This window comes from Cryptomeria japonica, chromosome 8 (genome assembly GCF_030272615.1).
Source record: "Cryptomeria japonica chromosome 8, Sugi_1.0, whole genome shotgun sequence".
NCBI lineage: Eukaryota > Viridiplantae > Streptophyta > Pinopsida > Cupressales > Cupressaceae > Cryptomeria > Cryptomeria japonica.
In genome coordinates, this window is record NC_081412.1 from 205055354 (window position 1) to 205063880 (window position 8527).

The following is an 8527-nucleotide window of genomic DNA, read 5'->3' on the forward strand; positions in this document are numbered from 1 at the left end:
GATTTAGCTAAATGTTTAGGGTTTAGGGTTTTTACCACCAGCCTATCTGTTTCCTATAAGGTCGATGTTGTGTTTCATGCTGAGGTTGTTGGCAAATGGTGTGTGTGTATCTAAGTGGAAAGATACGAGATTCCTGCCAGACCAGATAAGAGGAATGATACCTACATAGTGTGTGCGCAGAAGGAAGAAACTTAAGCAGATCTACATTAGGAATTGAGAGCTAATATCAGATCATTGTAATACCTATTGATCTTTAATCACTTCAACAGTTGGAAAATCCCTTAACCGGGTAGCTTTAACCAGCTTGTTGTAAATCCTTTAACAGGGTGACTCAAATTTACTGAGTTCTTGAAATTCTCTAACAAGGTAACCTCTAACAGGGTTTAACCCTTAACCAGGTATTCTAGCCATCGCTTAACCGGGTGATCCCTAACAGGATCAGTTCCTAACAGAACCTATTGTAACAATCTTTAACTTTACTAGGCTCCTAATAGAGCGGACTTCTAAAGAGTTCAAAAACATCTTGTGGGTATTCATCCCCACCATGGTTTTTGCTAGTTGGGTTTCCACATGAAAAATCTGTGTGTCATGTGTGGTGTTTTTCATGTGATGGCTTAAGTGATTTGTGTTTGAAGGTAAATCATGTTGAACTAGCTGTTATTATATTTCTGATGATAGATTACCTGTTCATGCATAAGGGTGAAATGGAAGTGTAGTATTAAGTTGAGTGGAAAGCTAAGTGATTAACTAGTCAATGCTTGTCAAGGTCATTATTAGCTTTACTAGTTGTACTTTGTTTCAGACCAGTCTTACTATTTGCTAGTCATTTGTAGTGTTTGTTGTCTAACTAGTTTTTGGAAAGTGTTTTTGACTGTACTGATTCACCCCCCCTCTCAGTACTAGTTTGGTACTTACCGTTCATCATTGATTTATCAACGGATAGAAAGATGGGGCATTGTGCAACTTTTCATTGAACTCATATGACGCTTTTTGTCGCAACCGAAGAAGTGTCACCACGAGCAACTGGATGCCAGTCTACCGAAACCAAGAGAGGATTTTTTAGAGTGCCATAATAGAACCCTATAGGATCAAAGAGATCATTCTTATGATTAATAGGCGTTGAGAAACGTGATGCCGAATATTGACAACTTTGAGAAATTTGAGCACTTGGGCGATTTCATTGCTAGGGTGTGGCCCGCAATGATCAGGAAAGTTGGAGAGAAAAAAAGAAGGCATTCTTAGCATAAACCTGACCACTCCAATGCGTATGAGCTGATGGTTCAGTGTCATGGCCAATGGATTGAAAGATGGGGCATTGTGCAACTTTTCATTGAACTCATCTGCCGCTTTTTGTCACAACCGAGAAAGTGTCACCACGAGCAACTGGATCCGAGTCTACCAATATCGAGAGAGGCTTTTTTAGAGTGCCATAACACAACCATACAGCATCAGATGGATCATTCTTATGGTTAATGGGCACTGAGAAACACAATGCTAAATATTGACAACTTTGAGCAATTTGAGGACTTGGGCGATTTGGCTGCTAGTGTGTGGCCCATAATGATCGGGCGAGTTGGAGAGAAAAAAGAAGGAATTCCTAGCTTAAACCCAGCCACCCCAACATGAATGAGCTGATGGTTTGGTTGTAGCGACGAGCGGATTAAAAGATGGGGCATTGTGCAACTTTTCATTGAACTCATATGACACTTTTTGTTGCAACCGAGAAAGTGTCACCACGAGCAACTAGATCTGAGTCTACCAAAACCGAGAGAGGTTTTTTTAGAGTGTCATAACACAACCTCACAGGATCAGATGGATTTTTCTTATAATTAACGGGCACTGAGAAACATGATGCCGAATATTGACAACTTTGAGCAATTTGAGCACTTGGGCGATTTCGCTTCTAGGGTGTGGCCCACAATGATCAGGCAAGTTAGAGAGAAAAACGAAGGAATTCCTAGCGTAAAATTGACCACCCTGACATGTACAAGATGACGGTTTGGTGTCATGATGAGTGGATTGAAAGATGGGGCATTATGCAACTTTTCATTGAACTCATCTAACGCTTTTTGTCGCAACCAAGAAAGAGTCACCATAAGCAATTGGATATGAGTCTACCGAAACCAAGGGAGGCTTTTTTAGAGCGCCATAACATGACCCCATAGGATCAGATAGATTGTTCTTACATGTCACTAACATCAAGAAAAACATGAATTTTGACAATTTTTCACACTTTGAGTGATTGACAACAAATGAGCAATTTTTACATCTTTTAGCATATTAGCAGGCTATACTTCATGAAATGATCCCATGTGAACTCTAATTGTCCAAAATGACATTATTTACATAAAACCACACAAAACAAGACAAAAACACAATTTTTTATATTATAATGCCTTGAGTAGTCAAAAATACAAGCCATGTACATATATCCAAATAAGATTGATATTACAATTTTTTACATTTACATTTAATCCAATGAACCATCTGGATCTTCTTTACTCTTTATTGTGTCTAGTATGGCCTCATGGTTAGACTCCCAAACCTTCCATAGGTTCTTTTTTAGTGTTCTACCCCCATATCTGATCAAATGAACATTTGAAGCTACAATAAGGTTAGAATAATGAAGAATCTTCCTATGTGTCTCGAAGTCCTCGAACAACCACAAGTTAGACATCTTCACTGGGTACCTTCTAAGACATGTACCAATAACAACTACTGATCCTATGGGGTCCTCAATATTTACTCCATCTACCATAGGGCAATCCAGTTTCTTTTTTTATATCCACACAATGACAAAGGTAATAATTTGTTCCTTCTTCATTGTCTTCAGCTGCAATTACTGCATAAACATGCCCTGCAATAATAAAGTGAGAAGAATTTAGCAAACAACTAAGGTAAAATATTAAAGTATAAAAAATTGCATGTGGATAATTTACCTGGTTGGACTAAATCTGACACATGGTCAAAGTCAATTGATGCTTCCATCTGTGTGAGTTGTAGTGCACTTGGAGGTTGGTATGTCTCAAGTGGGATTAGAGGCCTCATACACCATTCGTCCACCCACTCCTTTGACTCATAGTCATTATAGGCACCATCTCTACATGAGGAACAATAACATGCCATCCGCCGTGTATGGATAGTCCTTGAACTTGCATTAGAGCTTTTGAAAGAGTGTAGCTCACTCGATCCTATCAATGTACAACAAGCTTCTAATTTTGCAATGTTAGTATCATCTACCAACCAAAAAAATATGTGAACTGAAGACTTACCTTGATTACCTGGACCAATTATACTATTGCACCATTGCACAATTGATTTTGCATCTTTCAAGTTTGCATTCCCTTTGTACTTTAACTCTTCTCGTGCTAAAGCTCTTTTAATACATGCTCCTGCACCATCATGCTCCCCTTTTCCATTCCCAGCCTTGGAGAAATTCCACATATGTTGAATAGAAGTCAACTTATGGATCCTACTCAACCAATAAAACATTCGAGAGTTCTTAAATTGTGATGCACAATTATCTGACCATATGATATGTTGATGGAATGATATACCTCAAATAGCCAAATCATCATAGAATATCTGAAAAACAACCTTGCACAAACTCTGTAGAGTGTGAGTGATCATCACTGATGTAAAAATGATACTCCCTCAATATCTTCCTATCCTCTTCCATACTATCATGTGCATGAATGAATGCTATATGCACAAATATGGCAACTTGTGTGGAGTTGTAATATTGTGATTGCACCTCATTTTGCGATTGTAGTGTGTAGTTCTCTGCAAAGTCAACAATTGAAATGATTGTATGAAGTGGAAATGTGTCCTTGCATAGCTTAAATTGTGAGTCCAACAAACTAGCTCGATGGTTATGCCTTGCATACTCATACACTATATTCTCATGAAAGATGCCCATAAACTGATACACTGGAATCTTCTCACTAACCAATTCACACATTTTTGCTTCTTTTGCATCTTTTAGCATGTAGGCCACTGTCTTATATTTTCCAAATTCTACTAATTCATTACCAATTTCTTGTCCAATATCCATATGTTGACAAATTAGTAAATGTCTCAATCCACCACAATCAACACATGTTCCATCCAAGCAACACTTATTGTAATATACTTGACCATCTACTCTTTCACATAAGATTCTAGATGTGAATTCCTTTGAAGATGTCGATGGACCATTTATGTTGCATTCCTGCAAAACATTTTTAGCATGCAAATCTATACATATGTGTTGATAAACATCATAATTCTTAGAAAATTCAATATGTACTCTACAACAACAAGTTGTGCATGTGTGATTTATTTTAACATAAAAAGGCTTTACCATTTTAAAGAATCTTTGAGTAATTTTTATTTGAGGATACATACGTTGAAACTTGGCAAAAAATTGTGTTTGAGTCATATCCAAAAAATGTTTCGGATGTGGATCACAGATTTGACTACCAATCCTCCTTCTTACAACATCTCTTTGATTTGGAGAGACCCTTGTGTTATTCTTCCAAAAATCTTCAATTAGGGATCTCAAGGCTTCAACAATTGCTTTATCTTTCCATGGTAATCTAAAGGAAAATGCCCATAACTCATTGTTATATGGATCCTCTGCTCTTTGTTGCCTTCCCATAGCTCTCATTAGAGTTTGTCTACTTATCTTCAATTGTTTACTTGTCTTTCTAAGGAGGCGAGCTTTCTTAGTTTGAGTGCTTACAATTGTTGATCTAATGACATGTCGTGTGGCATTACTATCTTTTGTGCGTGAGTTAGAACCAATAGTATCATAAGCATTCATCAAATTCTTCACAATAGATTTGTTGCTTGATTCAATCGATGTTCTTAGCCCAATAATCTTCATTATAGGCCTAAATTTCAGATTTCTCATCATTTCAACAAATAGTTGACATCTTCTTGTCTCATTTAAAGGCTCAAAAAATATTTTCCATATCCGGTTAGCATGTCTTTGACAAATACGCTTTGGAATCTTGTCAACCATTGGTTTCAAAACATTAGCATCAATATCAATCAAATACTTAATCTTTCTATGCAAAACTCTAGGAGGTGTTCTAAAACTTTGAGTTACCTCAAGATTAGGAATGTCAACAACATTAGGGATAGGTGGCATACCTTCAACCGGAGATGAAAATGATGACATACCTTGAAATTCAGGTGTACAAGATGGTGTAGCTCCAATACTTGATGTCAGTCGTGAAGTACTTGCAATGCCAAATGTCATAAAGGGAGTGCATTCAATATGAGATGTTGTAGACACCAACGGTGTGCCAATAAGAGATGGTGTGCCTTCAACTTGAGACGTAAGAGATGGGGTGCCTTCAACTTGAATTGTGGTAGACATGCTCTCAACCTTGGGATTCAATTGTCTCATTGCACGAAGGTTTTGCATTTGTTGCCTTTGTGTGGCCAATTTTGTCTCTCTCTTAGATTGGATGGATATTTCATGTTCCTCTTCAATTGGCACCTCTTCAATTGGCACCTCTTCTTCTATGGTATTCAATTTCCTTTGTTCATGAAGTTGCTTCATTCCTTCTCTTTTTTACGCTTTCTTATCTTCACGCGCTTCCGATGTTACATTTTTTGGTCATTTCCTCGGCATGATAATGATTTCTACATGTACATGCACATAAAAGAGAATAAAGTGAAATTATGCATCTATGACTGTCCTAATTATGCATATGTTAAAATGGATATATGAAATTGAAATTATTTCATGTATTCCTTTTCTAAATTATTTCATAAGATCTTAAAAAGGATGTATGAAATTGCAAATTTTGTTTTAAACCACTAAAAAAGTAATTTTCTTATGCAACTTCCTTCAAATGCATTGTTAAATCTAATATAAATCTAATAGGATTATAATCAATTTTGACTCACACTTTTATTCTAACATTTAAACAAAATAACACCTAACAAGTATTTGAATTCTAAAAACAAGAAAATATTACCTCAATTATTCAAATTTGATAAAAAAAAAACTATGTTCTTCCTCTTTGACATTGCCAAATGGAAAAAGGTGGTGGAGAGCTAATGGAATGTATAAAATAACCTTGCATAAAATGTCAACACCATGCAAAAAGCATTTTTTTGTCTGATCATGCGTAGAAAGAAGACAAAATGAGAGAATGTGAGCTTGGATCATGGGTCAAGGGTCCCATATAACTATTTTTTAGTGGAGCTCATTTGGCTAGCGCCAAATATGGCGCTAGCCATATTTGGTGCTAGCTAAATGACTTCCATTGAAATTTTTTACCTTTGATAAATTTCTACTCTATACCCTATAACCTCTTTTTTGTGCAGCTCATTTGGCTAGCACCAAATATGGCACTAGCCAAATGACTGCCATTGAAATTTTTTAACCTTTGATAAATTTCTACTCTATACCTTATAATCTATACTCTATACCCTATAGTTTTATAGCCACAACCATAAAAAATTAAACCATGACTCTTTAAGACATAATATGGTGTCTTAGGACAACATATGACCCCTTAGGTGTCTTTATGGGTCATATGGTGTCCTAAGGGGTCTTATGGTGTCTTATGACCCCTTAGGACACTATATGACCACTTAGGACATAATATGGTGTCGTTATGGGTTATATGGACACCTAAGGGATCATATGGTGTCCTATGGGGCCATAGGACACCATATAACCCCTTAGGTGTCCTTATGAGTTGTATGGTGTCCTAAGGGGTCATATGGTGTCTTATGACCCCTTAGGACATCATATGACCCCTTAGGACACAATATGGTGTTGTTATGGGTCGTATGGTGTCCTAAGGGGTCATATGGTGTCTTTTGACCCCTTATGACACCATATGACCCTTTAAGACACAATATGGTGTCATTATGGGTCGTATGGTGTCCTAATGTGTCATATGGTGTCTTATGGCCCCTTAGGAAACCATATGACCCCTTAGCACACAATACGATGTCATTATGGGTCATATGGTGTCGTAAAGGGTCATATGGTGTCCTAAGGGGTCGTATGGTGTCTTATGACCCCTTAAGACACTATATGACCCCTTAGGACATAATACGGTGTCATTATGGGCTGTATGGTGTCCTAAGGGATCATATGGTATCTTATGACCCGTTAGGACACAATATGACCCCTTAGGACACAATGTGGTGTCATTATGGGTCGTATGGTATCCTAAGGGGTCATATGGTTTCCTATGACCCCTTAGGACACCATATTATCCCTTAGGACACAATATGGTGTCGTTATGGGTTGTATGGACACCTAAGGGGTCATATGGTGTCGCATGGGGCCATAGGACACCATATGACCCATTAGGTGTCGTTATGGGTTTAATGGTGTCATAAGGGGTCGTATGGTGTCTTATGACCCCTTAGGACACCATATAAGCCCTTAGGACACAATATGGTGTCGTTATAGGTTATATGTTGTCCTAAGGGGTCATATGTTGTCATGTTACCCCTTAAGACACCATATGACCCCTTAGGACACAATATGGTGTCGTTATGGGTTGTATGGTGTCCTAAGGGGTCATATGGTGTCTTTTAACCCGTTCAGATACCATATGATCCCTTAGGACACAATAAATTGTTGTTATGGGTCATATGGTGTTGTAAGGGGTCATATGGTGTCCTAAGGGGTCATATGGTGTCTTATGACCCCTTGGGACACCATATGACCCCTTAGCACACAATATGGTGTCGTTATGGGTCATATGGTGTCTTAAGGGGTCATATGGTGTCTTTTGACTACTTAGGACACCCTATGACCGCTTACAACACAATATGGTGTCATTATAGGTTGTATGGTGTCCTAAGGGATCATATGGTGTCTTACGACCCTTTACAACACCATATGACCCCTTAGGACACAATATGGTGTCATTATGGGTCGTATGGTGTTCTAAAGGGTCATATGGTGTCTTATGACCCCTTAGGACACCATATGACCCCTTAAGACACAATATGTTGTCATTATGGATCGTATGGTGTCCTATGACCCCTTAGGACACCATATGACCAATTAGGACATAATATGGTGTTGTTATGGGTTGTATGGTGTCCTAAAGGGTCATATGGTATCTTATAACCCCTTAGAACACCATATGAAACCTTAGGACACAATATGGTGTCGTTATGGGTCGTATGGTGTCCTAAGGGGTCATATGGTGTTCTATAACCCCATAGGACACCTAAGGGGTTATATGGTGTCCTATGGGGCCATAGGACACCATATGACCCCTTAGGTGTTGTTATGGGTCATATGGTGTCCTAAGGGGTAATATGGTGTCTTATGACCCCTTAGGACACCATACAATAGCTTAGGACACAATATGATGTCATTGTGTGTTGTATGGTGTCCTAAGGGGTCATATGTGTCTTGAGACCCCTTAGGACACCATATGACCCCTTAGGACACAATACGATGTCGTTATGGGTTGTATGGTGTCCTAAGCAGTCATATGGTGTCTTATGACCCCTTAGGACAACATATGACCCCTTAGGACACAATACAGTG